Genomic DNA, 15,884 nt, shown 5'->3' with positions numbered 1-15,884 from the left:
TACTATGCTGCTGTAAGAAAGAAGGAATTCTTGCCATTTGCAACAGCATGGATGGAAACTGGAGAGCATTATGCTAAATGAAATAAGCCGGTCAATGAAAGGAAAATACCACATGACCTCACTCATTTATGGATAATAAAGACCATTATAAACTGATGAACAAAAATAGATACAGAGGCAGAGCAGCATTGAACAGACTGTCAAACTACAGTGGGAAGGCTGGGGAGGGGTAGGGGGTTGGAAGTGGGGTAAGAGATCAACTGAAGGACTTGTATACATGCATATAAGCATAACCAAAGGACAGAAGACACTGGTGGGTAGGGGAGGCTGGCGGAATGTCAAGGGGGGGAGGAAAGGAGACATATATAATACTCTTTGTAATACTTTAAGCAATAAAACAAAATTAATAAAAAATAAAATAAATAAATAATGGGAAGGAAAAATGTCATTACTTGCAGATTTCATGATGTCGTACATAGAAAACCCTAAGCACACCACCAAAAAATTACTGGATTTAGTAAATGAATTCAGAAATGTAGAAAAATAAAAAAATAACACCCAGAAATTGATGGGATTTTATACACCAATAATGAATTCTCAAAAAGAGAAACTAAAGAGAATACCAATCCCACTTACCGTTGCAACAAAAAAATTAAGATACTTAGGAATAAACTTAACTAATTTGGTAAAAGATTTGTAGGTACTGGGAAAACTACAGGACATTAAAAAAAAGAGATACAGGAAGATATAAACAAGTGGGAGAATATACCATATTCATGGATTGGTATAATTAATATCATTAAAAACCACACTACCCAAAGCAATCTATAGATTCAATGCAATCCCTATTCAAATATTCTAAGTGAAATAAGCCAGTTAGGGAAAGACAAATGTCACTTGAGCTCACTTATATGTGGAATCTGATGAACAAATAGGTCCAGAGGCATGGATACATGGAACAGACAGACAGATCTCAGATGGGAGAGGAAGTGAAGAGATTCACCAAAGAACATATATGCATATATCCATAACCCATGGTCACAGGCAATAATGTGAGGAAGGCCTGTGGTGGGGCATGGACTGGGTGGAAGGGGGCTGAAAGGGGGAAATGCAGGACATCTGTAATACTGTCAACAATTAAAAAGTAAACTGTGGTACATTTACACTGCTAGGATACTGCTAGGCCATAAAAAAAATGGATATCTTATCTTTTATGATAGCGTAAATGGAGATTGTTATGCTAAGTGAATTAAGCCAGTTATAGAAAGGCAAATAATATATTACCTCACTTATATGTAGAACCTAATAAACAAAAATAAACTGATGCACAAGATGGAAACAGAGGCATGGATACATGGAACAGACTGACAGCTGTTGGAGGGGAGGGGAGTTGGGGGACTGGATGAAATTCTTTAAGAAAAAACACATATGTACAGGCTGTCCCAAAAAATGTATACACACTGTAACAGCTGATAGCTCAATTTTGAAACTAAATGTGTTTTTATAAACACTGCCTTTATAATTATTCAAAGTGTGTGTGTACAATGTTTGGGACACCCTACATATAACACATAGCCACAGACAAGCATGTGGTGATAGCCAAAGAGATAGAAAGAGGGGGATAGGTAGATGCATGATGTAGTGTGTAGATTATGTTTTATTGTTGTTGTTTTTTAAACCAATGTCAACTCAATAAATTCAATTAAAATTAGAAAAGACACAAGCCAAAACCGGTTTGGCTCAGTGGATGGAGCGTCAGCCTGCGGACTGAAGGGTCCCAGGCTCGATTCCGGTTGGGGGCATGTACCTGGGTTGCGGGCACATCCCCAGTAGGAGGTGTGCAGGAGGCAGCTGATCGATGTTTCTCTCTCATCGATGTTTCTAACTATCTCTCTCCCTTCCTCTCTGTAAAAAATCAATAAAATATATATTTTTTAAAAAAGACACAAATCAGATATCTCTTTTCCATTTAAAAGCAATGATGTCACTATACTTAAAATCTCAACTATTTACCATTGCTGGCAAGGCCCTACAACATGTGCTCAATGCTTACTCATTGTATTCTGTCTACTATGATACATTTTCTGTTTATCACATCTCAGGCCGACAGGCCTTCCTAATAATCCTGGAATCATTTCTGCTCATTTCTGTCTTAGGTTCTTAGTGCTTTGTGTTCACTCTACCTGGAATACCTAACATGCTCCCTCACTTCCTTCAGGCCTTCCCCTATCATCCAATTAGAAATAACACACACTTTTTGTCACTCTTTTCCACCTTTATTATGTACAGACCCTAAGCCAGTGGTTCTCAACCTGTGGGTTGCGGCCCCTTTGGCGGTCAAATGACCCTTTCACAGGGGTCGCCTAAGACCATCCTGCATATCAGATATTTACATTACAATTCATAACAGTAGCAACATAACAGTTAGGAAGTAGCAACAAAAATAATTTTATGGTTGGGTCACATCACGAGGAACTGTATTTAAAGGGCCAGAAGGTTGAGAACCACTGCCCTAAACAGTATAATAAAATTTGTATTTTGATTTATTTAAATTTTTACTGTGGCTCTATAAATAAGATATAAACTTCATAAGGGCATGATATAACAGTGGTAAGGGTGTCTATTCTGGTACTAGACATTTAAAATTTGAAACCTGACTTCACGGCTCCATTAATAAGAAAGTTACTTAGCCATTGTGTTTTGTTTTTTTCAGATTCCTCATCTGAAAAAATGGGATAAGGATGATAATTATCTTATAATGTGAAAACAAAATAAATGAGATAATTCCTTGAAAAACAGCCAAAAGATTGTCTGAAACATAGTAAGTTCTGTATAAGTGTTAGTTATTACTATTCTCTTCTCTATCTCAGCACTTGGATTATCTCTTGGAACATAGCAGGTATTTAATAAATATTTGTAGAATGATGATGTATCTACATTGTGTACCTGATTTTCAGAGCATCTATTAGACAGAGTTAAGTGTTTGAAGAACATAGAAAACTTTATGATACTGACTCTAATCTCCTAGAATGACAGAACAATGGGAAATTATAGATATGATAAGGATCCACACAGACAAGAAGAGAAACACAAATATAAATACAAAAAAGAATGGGAGAGGAATAGAGAAAGAGTTTGTTATGAAGTAGTGATATACACATATAGTGGTGAAATAATTTCAGTTGAACCCACTCATCTGCTGAATATGCAATCCTGCTCCCATTATTCTCAGTAGACAGAATACCAAGGAAAATGAAGATTTGGCTAATTAGGAAACAGATTTAGAAGAGCCCTAATTCCTTTCTCCTTAAGAGTCTGAGATTCAGTGGATGCCAACCAATGAGATAGTTCGCCGAGTGAAAGTAAGTCTCTTGCCTGGATTGTGTTTATCACAATCCTATCTAATAAAGAGGGAATATGCAAATTGGCTGTCACTCTGCCACAAAGATGGCTGCACCCATAGCCACAGGATGGCGGCGACCAGTCATCTCAGCCCAGCCTGAGTCCCCCAGTCCTGGGGGGGCAGCCGCTGAGAGTGGGCAGTGTGAGCTGCCTGGAGGAATGCTTGCTTTGTCACCGTAGTGAAGAGGCAAGTGTTCAGGCCCAGCCGCAGAGGGAGTTCTGGCCAAATACCAGAACATACTGGTACCGATTCAAAATGGCAACTGCTCCATTCGCCTTCACCTCAGTACTAAGTTTGGAGGACTGTCTTCTAAGTAAAGTAGATCCCCTACATGACCAATTACCACCGAAGACTTCACCAGACCAGAAGTCAGTGCTGGGTTGCCATGGTGACAAAGCACTGACTTGGGCCACTGCAGGCACCCTGCCCCAGCACTGACTGCCTAGGGGGCTGCAGATCAGGCCTGGAGAGAGGCTTGCAGAGAGAAAGGCAATGTCTAATCCATAGCCTCTGTGGCAGCCATTGATCAGAACTTGCCTCTCTTTCTCTCCCGGCCTGGCCAACAGCTGCCAGTTCTCCACAGGCCTCCACAGGAGCTGCTGATCAGCCCTGCCTTTCTGATCAGGCCCCATTGATAGGCCCAGAGATGCTGACTGGCATAGAAACTGACCAATAAGAACCAAATCTGGGTCAACTGTGAGGAGCCAATGGCTGCCTAGAGGTGGAGCTTTTGACACTAACTGGCATAGAAACTGACCAATCAGAACCAAATTGACTGGAAGAGGAGGGAAGTTAGGGGCAACATCAGACCTGCAGGGAAGGGCAGTTGGGAAGAGGTCAGGAAAGTGGGGAAAGGCAGTTAGGGGTGATCAGGCAGGCAGAGGCAGTTAGGGGCAATCAGGCCAGCAGGGAAGAGCAGTTGGGGGTGAGATCAGACCAGCAGAGGAGGGCAGTTTGGGGCGATCAGGCAGGCAAAGGCAGTTAGGGGCTATCATACTGGCAGAGGAGAGCTGTTGGGGGAGAGATCATGATGGCAGGGGAGGACAGTTGGGGGCGAGATCAGGCCAGCAAGGGAGGCCAGTTAGGGGCAATCAGGCAGGGGGGCAGGTGAGTGGTTAGGAGCCAGCTGTCCCAGATGTGAGAGGGGTTCACAATTGGCTTGGGTGCAGGCTGGGCTGAGGGAACCCCCCTCTGTGCACTAATTTCTTGCACTGAGCCTCTAGCTGTATATATAAGAAATAGGTTAGATGGGATGAAGAATTTCTGAATCATGTATGAGAATATTGTATTCAATCCTTTGGAAGCAGAGGGGTAGCTTCCATTTCCCCTCCTTCACTTTAGAATCTTAAATCAGAGGCTGGCTAGTGGCTATTACCATTTGGTAAGAAAGTAAGGAAAAATATAAGACATGATTTAGAAAGGCCACTTTCTAGCTGAGATCTAAGAGGTATTCTTACCCGTCATCTCTGGAGCCTACAAGAAGTATTTTTCTTCCTTCTTTTCTTGCAAGTATCTATGATGTTAGTCTTTTTCTCTGGACCTTTATTACCCCAAGACTGTTCTCAAGGCCTCACAATATCTTAATTATACATTCACAGTGCTGGCACTGGTCCTTATGGTAACTTTCTATAAATTAAGAATGAGCACCCCTTAAATTTAGGCCTGTCCAGGGCACATTGACTCACTTCACCTTCTCAGCCAGACACCATTTTGTAGTGAACAATCTGTGCAATTGGATGAATTAGTCTGGTAGATTCAGTAATACTAATTGACATATTTGGATATGTACTTTGCTGGTAGGAACATTTGGAAGAGAACAATGTGGTTTTTCCATCTGGCAAAAGAGTTTAGGCATTCTTCCTGGAAGTCCTTGATGTTCCCTATAATCTGTATATATAAAAATCCAGTGACCAGAACACTGTAACGACCAGAATGACCCATCTCTATGACCCCCACTGTGGCCAGCAAACCAGCCTGATCAGGGGGTGGGTCTGGCTGGCCAAGCTCCTGCAGCTGCTCCCCCCCAGCCGGCCCTGCCACCAATGGGCCCCCACCACCCAGATCGGCCTGCAGCCCCTCCCCCCAACTGGCCCTGCTCCTGATCACCCCCCTACCCCAATAGGGGGCAGGGCTGCCAACCAACCTCCTGCAGCCCCTCCCATTCCCAGCCCCATCCCAGGTTGGCTCCCCCACCCCAATCAGGGTCAGGGCCAGTGGCTCACTGCTCACAGTCCCTCCCCATGGTTGGCCCCACCCCCGATCAGCCCCCACCACCCTGATCAGCTTGAGGCCCCTACCCTGGCCCTGACCCCCAATCAACCCCCCACCCAATTTGCCCCCCCCACTCTATTCAGGTGTGGGACTGGCCAGCCCACAACCCACAGCCCCTCCCTATGGCCAGCCCCACCCACTATCAGTTCCCCACTCTAACTGGGGGAGGGGCCCACTATCCAATTGCCTGTGGCCCCTCCGCCCAGCTGGCCAGGCATTAATCAGGCCATGATTGGGTTGGGCCAGCTAGCCAACCTCCTGCTATCTCCTCCTCCCAACAGGCCTGGCCTTGATCCGCCGATTGGGGCGGGGCCAGTTGGACCCTACCCATGAATGAATTTGTGCACTGGGCCTCTAGTAACTAAATAAATGAGAGAAGTAATATAGGAAGGAGAGAAGCAAGAAAAGAGAAAAGAGTATGTTTGGAAGTGGGAGGTTTGACAGAGCTTAATTCATGAACTACAACATGTGGAGAAGATGGTGTGAGGGGAGATAGAGGAAAATATGGAAGAAACTAACAATGACTGAGTGCCTACTATGAGCCAAATATTCTGCTAGTTGTTTTACAAGTATCATATTACCAACACCTCACAGTCCTACAAGATAAGTTTTTAAACTCCCTTACATTTTTTAATTTTTTTTAATAATGATGAAATACACATAATATAAAATTGACCATTTTTCCATTTTATGGTAAAAACACAAGACATAAAATTTATCACCTTAACCCTTTTTAAATGTACACTGTAGTGAAATTAAGTATATTCATATTGCTGTACAAACATCACCACTATCTATTTCCAGAACTCTTTTCATCTTGCAAAAAATGAAACTCTATACCCATTAAACAATAATTCCTCATTCCCCTCTCCATCCAGCCCTTGGCAACAATCATTTTACTTTCTGTCTCTGTGAATTTTAATACTCTAGGTACCTCATAAGTAAGTTAATACTGTACTTATACTTTTGTGACTAATTTAGCATAATGTCCTCAAGGTTTATTTATTTTGTAGGATATGTCAGAATTTCCTTTATTTGAAGGATAAAATATATACCACTTTTGTTTATCCATTCATCCACAAATGGAAATGTAAGGGTCTTTTACTTTTGGATATTATGAATAATGCTGTTATAAACATGAGCATACAAATATATCTTTGAGACCCTGCTTTCAATTTTTGTTTTGTTTTACATCCATAAGTGGAATTACAAGATTTTATTGTAATACTATATTTTAATTTTTAGGGAACCATCAAACTGTTTTCCTTTACCATCTGCATTAGGATTCCAATTTCTATACAACCTCAGCAACACTTCTTACTTTATGTTTTATTTTTATTGTAGTCATCCTAATGGGTGTGAGGTGGTATCCTATATAACAAAAGAGAAACATGCAAATTAGCACCCCTCCATTATGCTCAAGCCACACCCACCAGCCAATCCAAGTGACTATGCAAGTTAACCCGACAGAGATGGCAGTTAATTTGCATAGCAGGTGTCAGGCGCCTCAGGAGGTGACGGGGGCCGCAGGCTCCTGGAACTTTCACCAGCTTTGGGAGCTGAGGCCGTAGCCACGCCCGTGGGCTCCCAGGACTTTAGCTGGTCAGGGAGGCATGGCCACCTGTGCCTAGCCATGCCCGCGGACCCCTGGTGCCTTGCCAGCAGAGAGCGAGAGGTTTGGAGGACTTGGCAGAGCAGGAGAAGGCTGGACATAGAGCAGAGCCAGAAAGAGGGCAGCTTGGAGGGTGTGGCTCCCTCTGCCACCCTAGCTTCCTCATCACAGCTGTGGAAACTGACAGCAGGGAAGAGGAAGTCCCACCCTCACAGAATCAACCAGAATCAGCCATTAGTCAGACAGCTCTCAATGGCCTAATAGCCAGGACTCTCATTCACCTGTATCTCAGACTGTGACAGTAGAGAGGTGGGACTATGTCTGAAGAAGAACTGTTGATACAATGTAGCTCAGCAGCCAAAAGATGCCCGCATTATTGACAGAAAGTGTCTGCAGAGCAGCATGTGTCTGATCTTGAAAGAAGGCAGCGCCTGCGACAGGACGTATCTGAACACCAGCTACTGGAAAAACGTCGCTCTGATGCCAATAAACACTGGCATTATTGACAGAAAATGTCTAAAGACCAACCTGCCTTTGAAGTTGAAAGAAGGCGGTGGAGATGATAGAATATGTCGAGAGAACAGTCATCAACAAGTACTACCAATACCAGTAGGAACTGCCTTCTCAGTGAAAATGGAGTACATGAGGATGTAATCCTCGAACATAGTTGTGGTGGAATGACAGTTTGATGTGAATTTTGCCTATCACTAAATTTCTTGGATGAAAAACCATCCTATGGGAAATTTACTTGATGTTGTAGCAAAGGGAAAGTCTGTCCAAATGATATATATTTTCCAGATTACCCAGCATATTTTAAAAGATTAATGACAAACTAAGATTCTGACAGTAAAAATTTCATGGAAAATATTCATTCCATAAATAGTTCTTTCGCTTTTGCTTCCATGGGTGCAAATATTGCATCACCATCAGGATATGTGCCATACTGTTTTAGAATACACGGACAAGTTTACCACTGTACTGGAACTTTACATCCTTTGGATGGTGTTTCTAGGAAGTTACTCAACTCTATATTTTGGATACAGCCAAAGCTACAAGTAAAAGATTAGCAATGCCAGAAAACCAGGGCTGCTCAGAAAGACTCATAATCAACATCCACAACCTCATGCATGAAATAAATGAATTAATAAAATCATAGAAGATGCTGCATGAGGTAGAAAAGGAAGCCCAATCTGAAGCAGCAGCAAAAGGTATTGCTCCCACAAAAGTAACAATGGCGATTAAATACTATTGTAACAGTGACCAGGTAGATATAATTCTCGTTGTGTAACCAAGGTTGCTGTCATATTCAGAAACGAAGATGGAGAACCTCCTTTTGAAAGGGACTTGCTCATTCATTGCAAACCAGATCCCAATAATCTGAATGCCACTAAAATCAGTATCCTGTTTCCTATATTAGATGCAATGACATATCCTATTCTTTTTCCACATGGTGAAAAAGGCTGGAAAGCAGATATTGCATTAAGACTCAGAGACAACAGTGTAATCGACAATAATACTAGACAAAATGTAAGGACACGAGTCACACAAATACAGTGGTATGGATTTCATCTCTCTATGTGGGACACGTTCAAAACTATTTTAAATGCAGGAAAATTAACTCAACAGTTATCGTGGATTCATATTCAATAATGGAGGCCAATCGGATAAATTTCATCAAAGCAAACCAATCTAAGTTGAGAGTTGAAAAATATAGTGGTTTGATGGATTATCTCAAATCTAGATCTGAAAAGGACAATGTGCCGATTGGTAAAATGATAATACTTCCATCATCTTCTGAGGGTAGTCCCAGAAATATGCAGCAGCGATATCAGGATGCTATGGCAATTGTAACGAGGAATGGAAAGCCCGATTTATTAATAACCATGACATGCAACCCCAAATGAGCAGATATTGCAAACAATGTACAATGCTGGCAAAAAGTTGAAAACAGACCTGACTTGGTAGCCAGAGTTTTTAATATGAAGCTGAATGCTCTGTTAAAAGATATCTGTAAATTCCATTTATTTGGCTAAGTAATAGCTAAAATTCATGTCATTGAATTTCAGAAATGCAGACTGCCTCATGCTCACATATTATTGATATTAGATAGTGAGTCCAAATTACATTCCTCTAATTAATTCCCTTTCAATGTGCATGAATTTTGTGCACTGGGCTACTAGTCTCATTATAATGTTCAATTGTATTTCCCTAATGATTAGTTATATTGAGCGTGTTTTCATGTGATGTTTGGCCATTTGTGTATATACTTTAGAGAAATAGCTATTCAAGTTTTTGCTCATTTTTTAAGTAGGATTGTTGTTTAATTGTTATTGAATTGTAGGAGTATTTAATATATTGTGGATATTAACTCTATATCAATATATTATTTGCAAACATTTTCTCCTATCCCATGGATTACCTTTTCCTTTTCTTTTTTTTTTAATCCTCACCTGAGGAAATTTTTTCCATTGAATTTTAGACAGAGTGGAACTGGGGGAGAGAGACAGAGGAAGAGAAACATTGATGTGAGAAAGACACATCGATTGGTTACCTCCCTCATGCTACCCAATTGGGGCTGGGGATCTAGCCTGCAACTGAAACATGTGCCCTTGACTGTAATTGAACCCAGGACCCTTCAGTCCATGGGCCAACAACATCCACTGAGTCAAACTGGCTAGGACAGTGGTTGGCAAACTCATTAGTCAACACAGCCAAATATCAACAGTACAATGACTGAAAATTCTTTTGAGAGCCAAATTTTTTAAATTTAAATAATATAGGTAAGTACATTGTTATTAACTTAATTAGGGTACTCCTAAGGCTTAGGAAGAGTCACACTCAAGGGGCCAAAGAGCCACATGTGGCTAGCAAGCCGCAGTTTGCCGACCACTGGGTTAGGACTTCTCTTAACTGATTGTGTACTTTGATGCCATTTATAAAACCACATCATTAAGGTATGACTGACATACAAAAAACTGTACATACTAGTATTTAATGTATACAATCTGGTGAGCATAACATGCCCTAAACATACACATCCCCTTCAAAAGTTTTCTCCTGCCATTATTATTATTAACTAGAGGCCCAGTGCACAAAAATTTGTGCACTCTGGGGTAGGGGGCCCCTCCGCCCGGCCTGTGCCCTCTCACAGTCTGGGACCCCTCGGGGGATGACCACCTCCTGGCTTAGGCCTGCTCCCTGGGGGATTGGGCCTAAGATGGCAATCAGATATCCCTCTGGCAGCCTGGCAGCCCTCGGGGGATGTCCACTTGCCAGCGGGAAGCAGGCCTAAGTTGCAGTAAGACATCCTTAGCGCTGCTGAGGAGGCAGGAGAGGCTGCCATCAGCCTGGCTTGTGGCTGAGCAGAGTTTCCCTTGTGGGAGCTCACTGACCACCAGGGGACAGCTCCTTCATTGAGCGTCTACCCCCTGGTGGTCAGTGTGTATCATAGTGACCAGTCATTCCCAGTCTTTCTGCTGTTAGGGTCAGTTTGCATATAACCCTTTTACTATATAGGATAGAGGCCTGGTGCACGGGTGGGGGCCAGCTGGTTTGCCTTGAAGGGTGTCCCGGATCAGGGTTGGGGTCCCGCTTGGGTGCCTGGCCAGCCTGGGTGAGGGATTGATGGCTGTTTTCAGGCTGGCCACACCCCCTCTATGATGGGGGTCCCCACTCAGGTGCCTGGCCAGTCTGGGTGAGAGGCTGAGGGCTGCTTTCAGGCTGGCCAGTGACTGAAGCTCCCAGCCTCTCCTTTTTTTTCTTTTTTTTCCTGGGATTTATTTACCTTCTATAATTGAAACATTGTTGCTGTCATTGGCACTCCCAGCTCTGAGGCTGCGGCCAGCTGAAAGCAGGTATCTGGTTTTTTTTTAGCTTCTATAATTGAAACATTGTTGTTTTCAGAGTTCCGGCGGCGGCAGGCGGGGAACCTTGGCTTCCTCCATCACTGGAGCAAGCAAGCCTCATGTTCGCTTCAGCTGCATGGCTGCCTGCCGCCATCTTTTTTGGCAGTTAATTTGCATATCGCCCTGATTAGCCAATGGGAAGTGTAGTGGAGGTATGGTTAATTACCCTTTTTGTCTTTTATTAGATAGGATTATTATTTTGTGATAAGAATACTTAACATAAAATCTACCTGTTAGCAAAAAGCAAATTCTCAAGGGCAGAATAGAGTATTGTTAACTATAAGCACTATACTGTACAGTAGATCTCTAGGACTTAGCTTGCAAACTGAAACTTTGTACCCTTTGACTAATACCTTCCCATTTCTCCCTTCCACCTGCTTCTGGTAAACCATCATTTTACCATCTGTTTCTATGTGTTTTAATATTTTAGTTTCTTTATATAAATATTAGCATGTAGTATTTGTCCTTCTATGCCTGCTTTGTTTAATGTAACATAATGCCCTCCAGGTTCATTGATGTTGTCACAAATGGGAGGATTTACATCTTTCTTGAGGCTGAATAATACATATGTATATTCTAGAAGCCTAGTGCATGAAATTCATGCATGGGGGTTCTGCTCAGCCCAGCCTACACCCTCTCCAATCAGGGATCCCAGGGATCGGGCCTAAACTGGCAGTCAGACATACCTCTCACAATCCAGGACCACTGGCTCCTAACTGCTCGCCTGCCTGCCTGATCGCCCCTAACTGCTGCCCTGCCAGCCTGATCAACCCCAACTGCCTCTGCCTGCCAGCCTGATCACCACTAACTGCCCCCCACTGCTGGCCTGGTTGCCCTAAGCAGCCTGCTGTTCAGGCGTTTGGTCATCCCTCACTAAACCCCTGCCATCCTGGTCGCCCCATGCAGCCTACTGTTCAGTCATTTGATCATCCCTCACTAACCCCCTTGCTGGCCTTGTCGCCTCATGCAGCTGGCCGTTCCGTTGTTACTGTGACAGAGTCCTGGACAATTTGCACATTCCTCTACTATTAGTATAGATGTCACATTCTCTTTGTCTTTTGATGGACACTTAGTTGCTTCCATGTCTTAGCTATTGTGAATAATACTACAATTAACTTGGAAATACAGATATCTCTTTGAGATTCTGACTTAAATTCCCTGGGATTGCTAAATCATATGCTAGTTTTATTTTTAAAATTCTGTCTTGATGAACAAGAATAGATCCAGAGACAAATGGTAGGGGATGGGGGGATTAGAGAGCAACCAAAGTACTTGTATGCATGCATATTGGCATAACCAATGGACACAGACACTGGGGCAGTGGGGACTTGCCCAGGGTGGGAATGGCTGGGGGTCGGTCAATTGGGGGAAAAGGGGACATATGTAAAACTTTCGACAATCCTATCTAATAAAAGAGAAACGTGGTAATTGGCATATGACTGCTGCCCTTCCCATTGGCTAATCAGGGCAATATGCAAATTAACTGCCAGCCAAGATAGCGGCCGGCAGCTAGGCAGCTTGAAACTAACATGAGGCTTGCTTGCTTCAGTGACGGAGGACTCCAACATTCCCCGCCTGCCGCTGCAGGCCTCTGAGCTGCAACTCTAAGCAACTATGTAACAAATATAGAAGCTAAACAAAAACGGGCTTCAGCCAGCAGGATCGCAACATTGTAAGCCAAGGCCAGAAACCTACTTTCAGCAGCGGAGGCCTAAGAGCTGGAGCCAAACCTCAAAGCTAAAGCTGGCCCAGAATAAAAAAAAAAGAAAAAAGGAGCGGTTGGGAGCTTCAGTCACCCCCAGCCTGAAAACAACCCTCAGCCCCTCACCCAGACTGGCCAGGCATCCCAGTGGGGACCCCCACCCTGAAGGATGTGTGACCAGCTGCAAACAGCCATCATCCCCTCACCCAGGCTGGCCAGGCACCCCTGTGGGGATCCCCCTGATCCAGGACACCCTTCAGGGCAAACCAGCCAGCACCCACCCATGCACCAGGCCTCTACCCTATATAGTAAAAGGGTAATATGCCTCCCGGCACTGGGATCAGCATGACAGGGGGCAGCGCCCAAACCCCCTGATCAGCCCTGCGGCTCTGTGTGTGACAGGGTGCGGCACCCCAAACCCCCCCCCCCCATGGGCCCTGCTTTGTGTGTGAGGGGGTAGAGCCATAACCTCCCCATTGGCCCTGCCCTGAGTGTGACAGTGGCTGTGCCCCAACCCCCTGATCGGCCCTGCTCTGTGGGTGATAGAGGGCAGCGTCCCAACCCCCTGATGGGCCCTGCTCTGTGCGTGACAGGGGGCAGCACCCCAACCCCCTGATTGGCCCTGCTCTGTGCGTGACAGGGTACAGAGCTCCAAACCCCCTGATGGGCCCTGCTTTGTGAGTGACAGGAGGCAGTGCCCCAACCCCCTGATTGGCTCTGCTCTGTGAGTGACAGGGGGTGGCGCCGCAACCTCCCCATCGACCCTGCCTTGAGTGTGACAGGGGGCGGTGCCCCAACCCCCAATTGGCCCTACCCTGAGCGTGACTGAGTGTGGCATCATAACCTCCCGATCACCCTTCTCTGTGCATGACAGGGGGCGGAGCCCCAACTCCCCAATCGGCCCTGCTCTGAGCCTGACCAGGGGCTGCACCTAGGGATTGGACCTGCCCTCTGCCACCGGGCAGCAGGCCTAAGCCAGCAGGTCGTTATCTCCCGAGGGGTCCCAGACTGCGAGAGGGCACAGGCCGGACTGAGGAACCCCCCTCCCCCCCGAGTGCACAAATTTTTGTGCACTGGGCCTCTAGTATTAAATAAAATACAAATAAAATAAATTAAAAAATTATCTTGGCTATTGTGAATAATACTACAATTTATTTGGGAATGCAGATTCCCTGGGATTGCTAAATAATATGCTAGATTTATTTTTAAATTTTTGAGGAACCTCTGCATTGTTTTCCATAGTGACTACACCAGTTTATATTTTTACTGATCCTACAAGGGTTTATTTTGCAATATCTTTGCCAATGCTTATCTTTTTTTTTTTTTTATCATAGCTATCTTAAGAAGAATGAAATGATTTCTCATTGTGGTTTTAATTTGTATTTTTTGATAGTCATATATTCTATATGTCTTTTTTGGATAAATATTTCTTTATGTCCTTAGCCCATTTTTTATTTAAGTTATTTGTTTTTTTTTTCTGTCTTTTGTTGTGTTTTTTTTTTTTTTTTGCTATTGAGTTATCGGAGTTCCTTATATATTTTGGATATTAAGCCTTTATTGAATATACACTTTACTAATATTTTATATATTCTTTAGATTGCATTTTCATTTTGTTAATTGTTTCATTTGCTGTTAAGAAAGATTCCATCTGATATAATCTCATTTGTCTCTTTTTGCTTTTGTTGCCTGTGTTTTTGGTGTCAAATGTAAGAAATAATTGTCAAGATCAATGTCAAAAAGCTTTTCCCCTAGGTTTTCTCCTAGGTGTTTTGTGGTTTTAGATGTTAAATTTAACTCTTTAATACATTTTGGTATAATTTTTGTATGGTGGATGATAAATGTCCAATTTCATTATTTGGGATATGGTTATCTAGTTTTTCCATAGCTTAAATGTCCATTCTGGAGAACATTAGCTTTAAGAGGAAATGTCTGAGGAGATTCCCCAAAATGTAGGTTAGGAAGGAAAAGTTTTGCAAATGCAACTTTAGGTTTGTACTACTGAGAAAGGTATCCTGTAAGTAGAGGCATTTATTGCAGAGATTATATTTCCTGTATTATGTATTCTGGGATCTCGTGTTGATGATTAGATGACTGACTAGGTGTGCATAATTTTATTTCTGAGTTCTCTATTCGACTCCATTGATCTATGTGTCTGTTTTAATGCTAGTACCACATTGTTATAATACTGTTGCTTTGTAATATATTTTGAAATCAGGAAATGTAATATTCAAGCTTTATTTTTCTTTCTCAAGATCACTTTGGCTATTCTGGGTCTTTCATCATTTCATAAGACATTTAGATATTTTTCCCATTTTTGTAAAAAGAAAAACAAAGCCACTAGAATTTTGTTAGGAATTCCATTGAATGTATAGATCACCTGGGATTATCAATATTTCAAAAATATTAATTATTCCAACCCATGAATGTGGGGTGTCTTTCCATTTATGGTGTCTGCTTTAATTTGATAACCATCTTACTTTTTCAGTGTACATGACTTTTAGCTGATTGATTAATTTTATTTCTAAGCATTTTTAGCTATTTATTACCAGTTTTAGGTTTAAAACCAAAATAACTGGACAGTACAAAGATTTTCATAAACCATGATTCCATATATGCATAATTTGATGTATTATCAACATATCACAAGAGAATGATACATTTGTATAATTACTGAACCTTTCCTGGAGAAAATTTTGTGTACATTTGAAAGGAATGTATACTCTGTTACTGATAAATGAAATGTTCTGTATATATCTGTTAGTTTAATTTTATGTATAGTATTGTTCAAATCTTCTGTTTACTTATTTATTTTCTGTCTGTCCACATTATGGAAAGTGGAGTATTGAGTATTTCTACTATATAGTACTGCTGTTTATTTCTCCCTTTAATTGTTAATATTTGCTTTATATATTTAGGTGCTAATATGTTGAGTACATGTATATATATAATTGTTATATCTTTATCTTGAATTGACACTTTTATCATTATGCG

The sequence above is a fragment of the Myotis myotis genome, unplaced genomic scaffold (genome assembly GCF_014108235.1).
Source record: "Myotis myotis isolate mMyoMyo1 unplaced genomic scaffold, mMyoMyo1.p scaffold_m19_p_4, whole genome shotgun sequence".
In the NCBI taxonomy this organism is placed as follows: Eukaryota; Metazoa; Chordata; class Mammalia; order Chiroptera; family Vespertilionidae; genus Myotis; species Myotis myotis.
The sequence above is the reverse complement of the archived record's forward strand: the minus strand, read 5'-3'. Positions refer to the sequence as shown.